Source organism: Dromiciops gliroides, chromosome 3, assembly GCF_019393635.1.
Source record: "Dromiciops gliroides isolate mDroGli1 chromosome 3, mDroGli1.pri, whole genome shotgun sequence".
Lineage (NCBI taxonomy): Eukaryota > Metazoa > Chordata > Mammalia > Microbiotheria > Microbiotheriidae > Dromiciops > Dromiciops gliroides.
The window spans coordinates 667,122,812-667,138,883 of NC_057863.1; the positions used below are offsets into that span (position 1 = coordinate 667,122,812).

General features: G+C 43.6%; 1 pseudogene; it reads left to right on the plus strand.

The window, feature by feature from the left end:
* The first annotated feature begins 15,169 nt into the window (after positions 1-15,169).
* On the plus strand, positions 15,170-15,980 carry LOC122748458 (annotated as a pseudogene).
* Positions 15,981-16,072: the final 92 nt, after the last annotated feature.

Consider the following 16,072-nt stretch of genomic DNA (forward strand, 5'->3'; position numbering starts at 1 on the left):
GAAAGCCTTGCCACATTGATTACATTTATAAGGTTTCTTATTAGTGTGAATTTTCTGATGTATAATGAAGGATGTGTGTTCATGAAAAGCTTTGTCATATTCATAAGACTGATGGGGTTTCTCTCCAGTACTAATTTTTTGATGGTAAGTAAGGTGTGACTGTTGACTCAAGTCATTACCACAAAGATGACTTCCATAAGGTTTTTCTCCCATAAAGATTCTGTGAAGGACAATACAGATTTTTCTCCCAGTGAACTCACAGGGACCATCTCTCATGAACCTTTGCTAGGGAGATTCTTTCACAGAAATGCTTAGCTTTGCAGTAGGCTCTCTCATTGAAGCTCTACTGTCTCCTTCTGTAAAAACAATCAATACAACATATATACAGAGACACAAGGTCACACAGATATAATTATATACCATTGGCAGAAAGCAAACTGATCTACATTCAATGTCCCCAGGCTAAGAGGAAAGACTTCAAACTTCAATGGACAGAATCAAGCATTTAAAAATGCCATTAGTGATTAGAGAGATGCAAATAAAAACAACTCTGAGGTACCACCTGATACCTATCAGATTGGCTAAAATGACAAAAAAGGAAAAATAATAAATGTTGGAGAAGCTGTGGGAAAATTGGAACACTAATGCATTGTTGGTGGAGCTGTGAACTGATCCAACCATTCTGGAGAGCAATTTAGAATTATGCCCAAAGGGCGATAAAGCTGTGCATACCCTTTGACCCAGCAATACCACTTTTGGGTCTTTTCCCCAAATAAATCATGGAAAAGGGAAAGGGACCCACATGTACAAAAATATTTATAGCTGCTTTTTACGTGGTGGCAAGGAATTGGAAGTCGAGGGGGTGCCCATCAATTGGGGAATAGCTGGATAAGTTGTGATATATGAATACAATGGAATACTATTGTGCTGTAAGAAACGATGAGCAGGAGGAGTTCAGAGAAACCCGGAGGGTCTTGCGTGGGCTGATGATGAGTGAGATGAGCAGAACCAGAAGAACATTGTACACAGTATCATCAACATTGAGTGTTGATCTACTGTGATGGACTATATTCTTCTCACCAATGCAATGGCACAGAAGAGTTCCAGGGAACTCATGATGGAAGAGGATCTCCAAATCCAAGAAGAAAAAAAAAGAACTGCGGAGTATAGATGCTGAATGAACCATACTATTTCTTTTGTTTTTGATGCTGTTGTTTTTTTGTTTTGAAGTTTTTCATCATTGCTTTGATTTTTTCTCTTATAACATGACTAATGCAGAAATATGTTTAATGTTATTATGTGTATATATATATATAACCTATATCAGATTACCTGCTGTCTAGGGGAGGGGGGAGGGAGGGGAGGGAGGGAGAAAAATCTGAAATTGTAAAGCTTGTATAAACAAAGGTTGAGAATTATCTTTACATGTAACGGAAAAAATAAAATATTTTATTAATTAAAAAAAAAAAAAAGAAAATGCCATTAGCTCACATGCCCAGGATGACTTAATTTACAAAGAGCTTCAGGCATAATCCCATTGAATCCTAACAACACACCTGGGATACCAGTCATTTCAGCAGTCTTTCTATTCACAACTCAAACCATGAGCTCAGAATGGCTGAGGGACCTGACCAACATTCCTGCAGCTGATGGTAAAACTGGAAACCTGTGACTGGGCATGCTCTTTTCACACTGCAAGATGGCTTTTCCCCACTAAACTTTCTTTTATTCTTACCTTTTTTTTTTTTTTAGTGAGGCAATTGGGGTTAAGCGACTTGCCCAGGGTCACACAGCTAGTAAGTGTTAAGTATCTGAGGCCGGATTTGAACTCAGGTCCTCCTGACTCCAGGGCCAGTGCTCTATCCACTGTGCCACCTAGCTGCCCCTATTCTTACCTTTTTTAAGAAAAATTATTTTTTTTATTTTATGTTGACTTCCTCATTACCTCTCCTCCTTGGATCTTCCTATTCTGTGAGACACAACAGTATCAAAATTAGGCCAATTAATAACCCTACAATGTGCTCTAAATATTGAAGCCAGAAGAAGAAGAAGAAGAAGAAGAAGAAGAAGAAGAAGAAGAAGAAACAATCGATGAGGCTAACTCCAACGTCCCATTATTTTAAGAAATTGCTATAGGCACCCACAATCCTTAGCAGCCACCCCCCTGATCAATCAGTAGCCAGCAATAGTTGGCAAGAGCTTTCACAAGCTACAAGATCACAACTCCATAAAGCCTCAAATCAGGGTTAAATTTTATTTAACAATCTAATCTTTTAAAATTAAAGTATGCACATTTTTTATAGGCACTGGAAAATCGGAAAATTCTTCTGCCCCACTGTATTGCAATATTCCCTTTCCTGAGGTACTCTGGTTCAAACTAGCAATATCTCTGAGGTGTGCCCATATTTTTACCATTCTTATTTTGATTCTGACTCTTTCTTCCCTAATTCTGCCCTCCCTCGTAAACCATTATCAGCCTCACTCCTTGCATTCCCTTATAGCAATGGAACTAGATGGATTTCCATTCCAAATCACTCTCTTTTCCCTGGATCAGCTAGGAGTGAGGTTCCTGATCTCTTGCTTCTCCTCAAACTACAACTCAAAGCCACATAATCTCAGCGTAGCCCTCACTGTGGCAGACTATCCTTTGACATCTCCCTAACTGGCACCTTGGGGCAGCGAGATGGTAGAGATGGGCCTAGGGTCAGGAAGACACAAGGTCAAATGCAGCCTGAGACACTTCCTAGCTGTGTGATCATGAGCAAGTCACTTAACCCTGTTGGCTTCAGTTTTCTCATCTGTCAAATGAGCTGGAAAAGGAAATTGCAAACCCCTCCAGTCTCTGCCAAGAAAACTCCAGTGGGGTCACAGAGAGTCAGAAGTGAGTGAAATGACTGAACCACAGCAGAACACATTCACCATAAGTACAACAGATCACATGCAGCAGAGCAGCTTTTCCAAACCTTGTCATTTGCTCCGAACTGGTTGTTATTGCTTGCTCCCACTCTCTACCCCCTAGCCACCTTCTGAGCAGAGAAATTTGCAGAGATGCTTAGCAGGAGATATCTCCTGGTCCTCATCTCCCATAAATCAGATACCCTCTTTCACGTTTTAAATCATGGTATCAGAGCAAGCTGTCCTCCTTCTGCTTTGTATCACCCCACACCTATGAGAACAGCAAATTTAAGAAAAAAGGAAACTACTGGATGTTGGAGGGGATGTGGGAAAACTAGGATTTTAATCCACTGTCGATACAGTTGTGAAAAGATGCAACCATTTTGGAAAGAGTCTTCTGCTTCCTGCCAAAGACAGGGGCATGCAAGCAAGGACCACAGGATGGTTCCCAGGATGCCTGAAGGATCGTTTCCATGGCATTTATTTTAGGGAGCTTTGGGGAGAGGCTGGGAGGAACATCATGGTCTTCCTAGAAGGATGGACTCATTGCTCAGATTCCCTTCTCTAGAAATTAGAGGCAGCTGATAGAGCAGCAGTGGAGAGAGCCCAGGGTCTGGAGTCAGGAATGCCTAGATTTAAAGCTGGCATCAGACAGTTCCTACCTGTGTGCCCCTGGTCAAGTCACTTAACCTGTTTGGTTCAATTTCCTCAAGGGTCAAATGGGGATAATAATAAAATCACTGGGGGCAGTTGGTGGTGCGGTGGTCAGAGCACTGGCCCTGGATTCAGGAGGACCTGAGTTCAAATCCAGTTTCAGACACTTGACACTTATTAGCTGTGTGACCCTGGGCAAGTCACTTAACCCCATTGCTCCACTAATAAAAATAATAATAATAATAATAATATCACTGAACTTGGAAGATTATTGGGAGGAAGTACCACAATATTGGAGAGAAAGCCCCTGGCAAGTAGCAGGTGCATAGAAATGCTTCCTCCCTTCCCTTTCTTTTCAACCGTCTCTGCTAGAATGTTAGGGCAGTAAGAAGGAAGCTGAAGGACACACCTGCTACACTGGCCACAAACCAGAGCTGGGAGTGACCAGTGTATGCTTATTGAAGAGAAGAATACTCCAAACACTAGACCCCTCCCAAAAGGAAGGGGGGTCAAGGAAAAGCTGCCTGGGCAGTTTGCAGAGACTTGGCAGATAAAACTCATGTCCAGGGAGAGGTTAGACTAAGTCACCTCTGACATTAGTTCCATGTCTGAGATGCTTCCACATGGATTTGATCTTAACCTGAAGCTACCTAGGACTGCTAAGGGGCAGCTCAATAGCAACCAAGGAAACCCTCAGGTTCCCATCACACAATGCACAGACTTTCTGTAGGAGAACCAGAAAGCAGAAGGAGCCTGTCTCTGGGACACAGGAGACCAGCACTCTTCCCTCTCTGATAAGTCATAGATACTCCAAAGCCTGCACAGGAGGGAATAAGGATATTCCCTTTGATTGCAGGCAAAGTGTCCTTACCCAGGGAGAGCAGGTTCCAGGCATTCTCCAGCATGACCTCCTTGTACAGCTCCTTCTGAGGGGGGTCCAAGAGCCCCCACTCCTCCTGGGTGAAGTCCACAGCCACATCCTTGAATGTCACTGACTCCTAAATCATCAGAAGTCAGAGGACAAAGAGCTGAAAGACACTTCAGAACCAGAGAGAGGAAGCTGAAGCACAGACAAGAGATTTGCTCAAAGGTCAAACCCTTTATGAGAATCATCCCTTGAAACCAGTCAGTAGGAGCCTGATGCAACTTTAAGAAAAGCATTTTTTATCATCAGTTGTGTGGGGACCAATTTTTCTTTTTTTTTTTCTTTTTCTTTTTTTTTTTTTTGCAGGGCAATGAGGGTTAAGTGACTTGCACAGGGTCACACAGCTAGTAAGTGTCAAGTGTCTGAGGATGGATTTGAACTCAGGTCCTCCTGAATCCAGGGCCCGTGCTTTACCACTGGGCCATCTAGCTGACCCCAGGGGACCAATTTTTAATTGGGGAGTGCTAGCTAAGCAGCTCGCCACTGGGGCAAGGAAGGAGAGTGGCAGCCTCCCTCAAAACAGAACAAGATTTATTTTAACAAGAATGAACTTAAAAAAACAAACAGCAACAACAAAAAAACCACAAACAGGATCAGTAGGATCAAAGGAAAGGAAATAAAATAGGGAAAGGGAAATTATAACACCTGAACAACACCACTGCCCAGGAATCAGCTGAGAACACACAGCAGCGCCCTGTCGCCTTCTAACTTCCAGCCAGAATGGCAAATTTTCCTCCCCATTCCCAGAAGCCCCACACAGCCCCCAGCCACCGCCATGGCAACGGCTACAAGATGTCAGAATGATGGGGATCAAGATGGTCACTGAACTGGAAAACACAGAGGCCCCGTCCGAGTCTGCAAGTGTGGTGAGCTTGCAGGCAATAACTTTCTCCATCTCCATGACCGAGATCTCCAAGCAACCTTTCTTACCTCCAGTCTGACACCAGCAGGGCAAGGAGAAGAAAGGAGCAGACCAGGGTTTGTGCCTCTTTCTCTTTTGCATAGCCTACTTCCGCACCATCAATATGGCAAGAATTTACTATACAAGAGAGAAGAGTTCAAAAAGCCTTCACCTTCTTCAAAGCATGGGGAGGGGTGAAACATCAGTGCATGCTTACATTGGTATGTAGTAGAGGGCCAAGAAATCTTCTGAATGGGACCCATTTCCCACAGGTACTTATAGTCAGACACAACACAGATCCTCATCTTCCTGGGATGTCAACTCATCATGCACTGGACTGGGGGGCAGATGTGAGTGTCTGAATCTGTTCTGGGTGGGGGGCAGAGGGTTCAAAGGAGCAGAGACAGATCATTTTTAGTCTGTTAGTCTCTCATGAGATCAGGGGAATGAGCAAGAGTAGATTGGGCTTCTGTCTCCTGGTTTCCTTTGCACAAGAGCTGGGATGATGAAGGCACAATATGGGGTTAAAGGTGATAGCTCATGTACCAGACCAATGCTCCCACAATGAGTAATGGACATAATCACAGATTTTTCTCTCACAGAATCCCCAAGTCTTTGCTGGCACCAAAGTCACAGTCACAGGGGTAATAAGCATCAGAGGTAGATTTCAACCCTGGTCCTCTGTCCAAAACCAGGGCTTTTTTCTTCCACCACACCATGTTGCTTCCCAAGGAGACTCTTGTCTCCTTTTGCCTGGACTTTATGAGGATAAAGAATTTAGAGAAGGGGTTGGCAAACTCCAGACCATGGGTCAAGTCTGTCCCACCACCTGTCTTTGAATGACTCATGGGCAATTGTTTACTCAATCTTGGTTCAGAATACCTTGAACATAAGCTTCCTTTGGAGACGTGACAAGATACAAGACAGAAAATCAGAGGTGCTTGTGTCAATTTTCAGATTCAGAAGAGAACTAAATCTCAACTTTAAATGGTTAGTCAGGGAAAGAGTTTTTAAATAGGAAACTTGGGTAACAGGAAATAGTTTCTTGATGTAGGGATTTTGAACCCTGGGAAGACAACACAATCCCCCCTTAGGAAGAGAATCTCTCATGAACAGCCCGCTCTGTACAGTGTTAAAGGGCTAAAATTCTAGCTAGTCTGTCTAAAATATCTAACAAGTGGTCACCAATAAATTACAAGCATTAGCAAGAATTAGGCTTTTAAGCATTTATGAAGGAGAATAAGAATTTGGTAAAGAGAGAGAGAGAAAGGCCTGTATTCATCTATCTATTAAAGGGAGAGCACATTTCTAGCTCCGCTCTCTGCCAGAGTCCCCAGGAAAGAGCATGAGTCAGAGCGGCTGGCTCCCCCTTCTTCCTCCCACTAGCAAACGTCACTTCCTGATGCCAAAGAAAAGACGCATGGTCTTGCCCTCAAAGACCTTCCTTTCATGGCGGAGCTTTTCTACAGTAAGTCTCCAGCAGGTGGCGTCATTCCAATCGTTACAACAGGTACATTCTGCAGAGGTTGAGGTCAATGCCACATTGCAGAATAAAATATGCTTGGATTTCATTGAAAGAAATAAGTAGTCAGAGGGAATATGGTGGATTTCTGATGTCAATTAATTCTTCCACTTCATCCTATTCAACCTTCAACAACTGGTAGTGGATTTCCTGGCAAAAGAAGACTGAGAAAGCAGCTAGGTGATGAAGTGGATAAAGCACTGGCCCTGGATGCAGGAGGACCTGAGTTCAAATCCAGACTCATACACATGATACTTACTAGCTGTGTGACCCTGGGCAAGTCATTTAACCCTCATTACCTCCCCCCCCCCAAAAAAAAAAAAGACTATGGTTTTTCACTTGGGAAAAAAAGAGTTCACTCCACAATTGACTTGCCTTTCTAAATTTTAGAAAAGTGAGTCTTTGCAAGTTATTGCCCTCCCTGTGAGGACAGACCAGTCTTCCCTCACTCAATCTAACTTGTGCCCACCTGGGCACAGGTTGAAATACTTTACTCTCAATGATATCAGTTACAGAGTTGGACTTTTCCTCTAGAAATGAAGAAAACATGAAATAGGTGTTAGTCTTGGGTAAAAATTCATTTTTTGATTTTGGTTTTCATAGATTCCATATTTCTGTCTAAAATTTTCAAAAAATTTCTGCTTTCACCAACAAAGGACAATAATCTTTCTCTCTTTGAAAGCTCTCTTCACCCTTGTTGATTTCACAGGAATTACTGAAAATCAAGTGAGAAAGGGAAAGAAAAAGGGAAACTAAGATGCTAACATGAGAAGCAAAAAGTACAAGATACAAGTATACTGTCAAATGTGGGGCTTGGAACAAATGATCTGAGACTCCCTTTGAGCACCAAGATTGTATGCCATGACCAGCTTTTAGGTCTCCTCTTCCTTTCTTGCCTTGGCAGGTTCCAGGTGATGTTCAAGTCACCCTCTCCAGAAGCCCCTTCCACACAAAAGAGAAAGAGCATTTGATCAGTAAAACTACAGAAGAAAAGTGTAGTCTGCAAGGCACTACAAGAAGAGCAAGACCAGCAATAGACCCAAGCAAGGCTTTCTGTGTCCAAGGAAGCTCAAGTCTTGTTCTGACAACCTAGGTGCTAGGAAAGAGCCCCAATCTGCTATAAAAAGAGGGAGGATGGAAGAGGCTTGGTCCAGGGAAGCTGGACAACTGCTTGACCTGGACGTCTAAGGATTTCTGCCACTCTCACATTCCCTTTGAAGTGTTATTTTAGGTTAGTTGAGGGAGAATTGAGGAGAGGCGGGTTATTTCCTGCCTCACTCTGCCATATTCCCACAATTTCCTCTGGGCTTGCAAGATATCTGTATGGTTGTCTTTTATGGTTTTTTAACAGATGAGGTCTAGGCTCTTCTTTCTTCATGGCTTTCAAGTACTTCAATGATGAAATCCCCTCTCTTCCAGAGCAGGTGTTTTTCCTCTGAGATACCTTAAATTGCTCTTTTAGTCTTGGGATTTTGTTCTGTTATTTCTGGAGGCCTCATGGAGTGATTAGCTTCCATCTGCCCAATTTTATTCTTCAAAGAGTTCTTCTCTTCAGGAAAATTGTCTTGCTTTTTCTAAGATGCCAATCCTCTTTTTGTGTTCATCTTTCCTAGCTCTTGCCATTTCTCCTCCATTCCTCTTATTCATTTGAAAAGCAAAGTGTTTGTGTAAGCACAGTGGCATTTGTCATGCCCACTTTATTCTTACTCAACATATTAATTTTCTCTTGCAAAAACTGGTTGACATTTTGTCACAGATACCATTTGTATAACTAAAGGTCAGAGTCAACTGTCAAGGGATGGCTGACATCTGCATACCTAGGAACCCTGGATATTTGCTATGGCCTCAGGCTTCAAGTGTGATTCTGATGAAGGAAACTCATGCTTTAATAAGAGGGGTCTAAAGAAATGCTCATAATAGTGATGCGACCCATTGCCTGAACATTTTCAGTGGCCTGACCCAAGGGCTTTCCAGGAGGGCTGTATCCTTAAAGCTGAAAAAGGTTATCCCTTCCAAGCTTGGTGCCTTTGCCTTCTAGAGTTGCATCCTATGTGTGGAACACTTTCTCCAGTGAAATAGAGGCTGAGTCAGGGAAAGAGGGGCAAAGACAACCTTCAGGAGGACCTGAGTTCAAATCCGACCTCAGACACTTGACACACTTACTAGCTGTGTGACCCTGGGCAAGTCACTTAACCCTCATTGCCCTGCAAAAAACAAAACAAAACAAAACAACAACAAAAATAAGCAAATTAGGGGAGCATGGGAAAATTTTTCTTCTCTGATCTATGGAATAAGGAAAATTTATGACCAAACAAGAAATAGAGAGGATCACAGAAATAAAATGGAAGAAGAAATTGGGAGAAGATGTTAGAATGAGGCAGGGAAATAACCTGGCTCTTCCAAATTCTCCTCCAAATAAACCTAAAATAACACGTCAGAGGGGAATTTTAGAGTGGCAGAAATAATTCAAAGTCTGGGTCAAGTAGTCACCCACTTTCCTTCAACCAAGCCTCTTTCATCCTCCCTCCTTTTAACCCAGACTGAGACTCTTTCCTGAGACCCAAATTGTCAGAACAAGACTTGACCTGTCTTGGACACAGTAAGTGTTCAATAACAAGAGAAAACTATTGTCCCAAGAGAGCAAAATGGAGTCAGAGGGAGCTCACTACAAACTGAAGTCTGATAACCAAATGTAGAGATGATGGAAGCCATAACAGTGATGAGAGGATGAAACTTAAGAGTGGGAAACTGTCCAGTAAATTTCATGTTAGAAATTCCAGGACAATTTCATGGAAGAAGGCTCATACTTGGAATCTCTGCTTGTTCTCCAGAGAGGAAAATTGGGATGTTAGAGGTACAGAGTCTGAAACATCTCACCAGAAAAACAACAGATTTGGAGAACAGATAGAGGAGAGACAGTATCAGAATGATGTAGGGGGTGGATTTAATTGATCAGATTGATCGTGAGGCATCCCAAAGAACTAGAAGACTCAATGCCTAAGTTTCCCAAGTTTTATTACAATACTGAGTCACCACAGGGAGAGCACCATGGAGGTGTTTCAAATAGGGGGAAGAATATATGTATATAGTGAGAAAAAGTAGGTTATCTCCTCATTATCTTAATCTCCTCCTTATGGGAGGTTCATGACAGGGCTTATCCTAATTTGGAGTTCCTGGGATCCTAAAACAACGTCCAAAGTGTGTACCTTTTTCCTTAGAGGTGTGTTTTTGTGTTTTACATGTCATAAAGTGAACCTAAGGACACATTTGGTCCTTTCTGCACATGCTCCTAAAGACATGCTTAAACTTGTCAGACTCAGAGGGTCTCTGTTTTTGGTGTCTCTTTACTTAAGATAGTAGAGATGCCTTCCATCATTCAATGATGGTGCCTGGCTAGGTCTTAGAAACACAAGAGCAGCAAGATGTCCTCAGAGCTTTCTGTACTAGAAATGTGAGGCTCGCATAGCTAGGGCCTTTCTAAAATGCTTATTGACTTGACCCAAGAACTGGTAAAGAGAGTGATTCAGAGAAACTTTAGAAGGCTTGTGTGACCTGAGGCAGAAGGACATGAGTAGCACCAGCGCCAAAGCACAAGAGTTCGGAAAGAGACAGGGGGAGAGCCAATATGGCAAAGAAGCCAGAAAGTTGCCTGAGCTCTCCCCAGTTTCCCTCAGAGATAACACTAAATCAAGCCTCTAAACAGATTCTGGAGCTACAGAACCTACAAAAAGATGCAGTGAAACAACCTTCCAGCTTAAAATAACTTAGAAGGACTTGAGGAAAGGTCTGTCTCACTGGGGTAAAAGGGGAGTGCCACACAGCATAGAGGGTGTCTGAAAAAGGCAGGAGGAGGCTCTTTTTCACGATGGTAAATGACACCTACACAAAAATTGACCATGTATTAGAGCATAAAAACCTCACACTCAAATGCAGAAAGGCAGAAATAATAAATGCATCCTTTTCAGATTATGATGGAGTAAATTGTATGTATATAAAGGGTCATAGAAAGATAGACTAAAAATAAATTGGAAATTAAAGAATGAGTTGGTTAAACAACGTATCATAGAAGCAATCAATAATTTCATCAAAGAGAAAGACAATGAGAGAACATACGAAAACTTATGGGATGCAGCTAAAGCAATTGCTTGAGGAAATTTTATATCTCTAAATGCTTCCATGAATAGAGAAAGAGATCAATGTACTGGGCATGAAACTAAACTAGCTAGGAAAAGAACAATTAAAAATCCCCATTTATATTCTGCTCCAGCCTTTTACCTTTACTCTGTGTGTATCTCTCTCTGTTTCAAATGTGTTTCTTGTAAACAGCATATTGTAGGATTCTGGCTTTTAATCCATTCTGCAATTCACTTCCATTTTATAGCAGAGTTCATCCCATTCACATTCACAGTTGTTATTACTGTCTATTCCCCTCCATTTTATTTACCCCCTTTGTACTTCCCCCCTTCTTTCATCCTATTCCTCCTCACCAACATCTTGCTTCTTACCCCTGCCTCCCCCAATATGCCCTCCCTTTTTATCACCCCCCCTCCCTTTTCTTTACCCAAATCCAGAAAAAAAAAATCCAAAAAATCCCCAAAAATCCAGAAAAAAAAAAGCTGTGTGAGTAGAGATGCTGATTGAGCCATACTATTTCTTTTGTTTTTGGTGCTGTTGTTTTTCTATTTTGAGGTTTTTCCTCATTGCTATGATTCTTCTCTTATAACATGACTAATGCAGAAATATGTTTAATGTTATTATGTATGTGTATATTTATAGCCTATATCAGATTACCTGCTGTCTAGGGGAGGGGGGAGGGAGGGGAGGGAGAGAGAAGGATCTGAAATTGGAAAACTTGTATGGAAGGATGTTGAGAACTATTTTTACAAGTAACTGGAAAAAATAAAATACTTTTATCAGAAAAACAAAAAACAAACAAACAAAATCCCCAATTAAATACCAAATTAGAATTCTGAAAATCAAAGAAGAGTAACAAAATTGAAAACATGAAAACTGTTGAATTAATAAATAAAACTAGAGAGCTAGTATTATGAAAAAAAAACTAATAAAATAGATAATCGTTTGGTTAACTTAATTAAACAATAGAAAGGAAACCAAATTACCAGTATCAAAAATGAAAAGGGTGAATTCACCATCAATTAAAAGGAAATTAAAGTAATAATTAGGAGCTAATTTGCCCAACTGCATGCCAGTATATCTGACAGTCTAAAGGAAATGAATGAATATTCCCCAAAATATAGATTGCCCAGATTAACAGAAGAGGAAATAAAATGCTTGAATAACCCCAATTTAGAAAAAGAAATTCAACAAGCCATCAATGAAGTACTTAAGAAAAAAATCTGCAGGGCCAGATGGATTTACAGGTGAATTCTGAACATTTAAATAACTATTAATTCCAATGCTGTGCAAACTACTTGAAAAAATAGGAGTTCTAGAAAATTCTTTTTATGACACATATATGGTACTGATACCTAAACCAAGAAGCACTAAACCAGAGAAAGAACATTCCCTAATTAATATTGATGAAACATTTAAAACAAAATATTATCAAATAAATTACAGAAATTTATCAACAAGGATTATACTCTATGAATGGGTGGGATTTATACCAGGAATGCAGGGCTGGTTCAATATTAGGAAAATCGACATAATCAAACACATCAGTGACATGGTCCCTAGGTAATAGAAACTAATGAGTGAAGTGGTCACCCTAGTCAGTCACTTGTAAAGAGGGGAACCTTCAAAACAAACAAGAGAGGGCAGCATGGGTGGGGAGGTGGGTTGGGCAATGCTCAAGACACCAGGGTCCAAATGAATTGTTGTGGGCCCAAAGTCCCCCAGAAGTTCTCCGGGGCTCCTTGAGGAATCTTCTCCTTGAGAAACTAAACCAGAGGACAGATACACCTAGAGAGATAAGCAGAACCAAATCGGACTGAGCTAGCTTCGGGACCTCCACCCTTCACTCTGATCTCCCTTACCCCTGGGGAGATAACTTGGGTGTGGCTGCAGCCTTTGTGTCCGGAAGAGAGAGAAGGCTTGAGAGATCCATAGCCACCCCTCACCCAATTCCTCTAGCCACCACCAGGGGGGGATGGTCCTCCCTCACACCCCATCAGTCCCCTATAAAAGTACCCGCTGGTCTCCTGCTTGAGGAGATTGGTACCTCAGAGCCACGTGCTTTGTTCCATACCTATCTCCCCATGAGAAGTCCAAGGATTTCTTTCATGGTTTCCCTTCCCTTGCCCCTAAATAAACTACCATCTTATTCTAACTGCTTTTGTGTGCAAGAGGATGTAATTCTTTAAAAAGGAATTGCTAAGAACCCCAACCCCTAACCCAAACCCCATTCCCCATAACAGAATCAACTTAAAACACAGAAGATGAGAGTAGCGCAAGGTGGTTTCTATATTCAATTTCAAGCCTGTTTGTGTAAAGAAATGATGAAAGAGTAAGGAATTTCCAGCTTTGAGGACAATCTCTTAGGTCGATGGAAATGGCGTGGATTTCTTATATTGGTCACGAATGTGGATGGGCTGCACTCACCTGGGCTGGGGGTCTGCTGCTCCCAGGAGCCATTCTCTCTCAATCCTGTGTGGGAGCAAAGTTAGCAAAGTGACTCCATTTTGTAAAGTTCCCCCATCTTCTCCCTAGTTCTTATCCACCTCAGGGACCAGCTTCCCCCACCCTTTATGGCCCCCCAAAGGTAGCAAACAGCAAAACTCTCACTACCAGATGGAACCTTTTAATTCTATGCCTTTCTAATACCCATGACACAGTAGGGAGCCACTGGGAAAGCCCCTCCCCACTTCTTTGGCTCAGCACAAAAAAGCCCATCTCCCCCACCCCATAATCTCTGCCTCTGGGGTATTGCTCTCTGCTGTAACTTAAACAAAACTTTTAATTCCCCTCCTACATTGGTGTCTGCACTTGAACCTATACCTGCTTGGGGCAGTCCTATGTCCTCTGCAGACTGAGCAGGGGAGGGAGAAGAATCCCAGAGGGGGAGAGGTCTTTCCTCTCCCTTCCTAGGCAGGAGGCTGGCCTTTAGAGATTTACATTGGGTGAGGTCTCATAGGCATGACAAAGGCCCAGGCCTGGCCTCCTGGGGAGATACTGCAGCCTATGGAGAGAAGGCAGGAGCTGGGAGGGTCAGGCTTGCAAATGAAGATGGTCTGAAAAGGAAGACTACCCCCTTCCCTCTCTTACTGTCCCTAGCCCACCCCACCCTGCTTCTGCAGATACCAAGTAGGCAGGAGTTCACCCCTAGATGGGATGAGACCAGTCAGAGCCTCAATGACCCTGAGTCCCAGCTCTCCATCCAACTGGTATTCTGCCCTCCCAGCATCCCCTCTCCCCAGCTAACACACAGGCATCATCTAGACAATAGAGGGCTTGGTGGAGGTGGGGGGGAAGCTAGGGAAAGTTGACAGGGAGGGCTCTGGAATGGATCTGCCAGGGAATGACCAGAGGAAGTCTGAGACTGGGAGGGAAAACTTGTCTGGGCTTCAGCCCCTTGTAGGGCACCTGAGAGCCCTGAGAGAAGTGGGGGCAGGGAAGCAGGAGGGCGGGGGCAGTGGGGCTGAGGGAGGGGCTGGGAGGTATAGCTCAGCGAGGTCAGGGGCACTGGAGGGACAGGACTGATCTACTATTGTGGACAGCTGAGCCTGGGAAAGCAGGACGACTCTGTCCTGGGGTGTAAATAGGAGCCAGGGGGGACTTCTGGGTCCTCTGTTAGTCCTCGGGCTTGGAATGTCTCCTTTGACCATTTCTCAATTGGGGAATGACTTGGATTCTTATCCATTTGATTTAGTTCTGTTAAGGGCTAAAATTCTAGCTAAACTGTCTAAAATATCTAATGAGTGGTCGCCAATAAATTATAAGCTTTAGCAAGAGTTAGACTTTTAAGCATTTATTAAGGAGAATAAGAATTTGGTAAAGAGAGAGAGAAAGGCCTAGATTTCTATCTATTAAAGGGAGAGCACATTTTTAGCTCCCTTCTCCGCCAGCGTCTTCAGGAAAGAGCCCCCAGTCTCCTCCTTCCTCCTCCCACTAGTCCTCGTCACTTCCTGACTCCTGAAGAAAAGACTCCTGGTCTTGCCCTCAAAGACCTTCCCTTCATGGGCAGAACTCTTCTACAGTAAGTCTCCAGCAGGTGGCGTTATTCCAATCGTTACAGTTCCCTATATATTTTAGAGATGAGGCCTTTCTCAGAAGGGCAGCAATACCACTGTTGGGTCTTTTTCCCAAAGAGATCATGGAAAAGGAAAAAGGACCCACGCGTACAAAAACGTTTATAGCGGCTCTTTACGTGGTGGCAAGGAATCGGAAACTGAGGGGCTGCCCATCCACTGGGGAATGGCTGGACGAGTTGTGGTATATGCTATTGTGCTGTAAGAAACGGCGAGCAGGAGGAGCTCAGAGGAACCTCGAGGGCCTTGCGTGGGCTGCTGATGAGTGAGAACCAGAACACGGCATCTTCAGCGTTGAGTGCTGATCCTGGGGCTCCCCTCCTTCAAGCCAGGGTTTGCTGACCAGTCCCTGGCGAAGAACGCCATTAAAACCTCAGAGGAGGCGTGGATTGGGCAGCAGATGCTGGAGGATAAGAAGTGAGCCACGGACTGCGAAGCCACAAACGAGAGTCTTACCTGCAGTGGCTTCGGGACCAGGAGAAACAAGCCCGGAAGGTCGGGGCCGGCACAGCCCCGGAAAGCAAGCGCCACTTGCAGCTCTGCCACAGCCTCTAGTGGTCTGGAGGAGTGGAGTGGCAGGTCCCCCAGCAGCGGAGCACTGCCCCCTCCCCTGAGCCCCAGGTCCAAGCAGCCAGTCCGTGACAGGAGGAGACCGAGCCACCTCCCCCCTCGTGTCCCTGTACCCTGCTCTGGAATGCCGAGCCCTCATCCAGCAAATGTCACCTAGTGCCTTTGGTCTGAACGACTGGGACGATGATGAAATTCTGGCTTCTGTCCTCGCCGTCTCCCAACAGGAATATTTGGACAGTAGGAAGAAGAACACAGTACACAGAGACCCCCCACCAGACCAGAGTTGATAACCAGGGACTGGAGCCCCCTGCCCACTCTCTCCCCCTTTCTTCGGCTTTCCACTGCTTTTCCCACTCCTTGGCCTGGCCAGTCCTTGGGGGATTGGTGCACTCTGATCC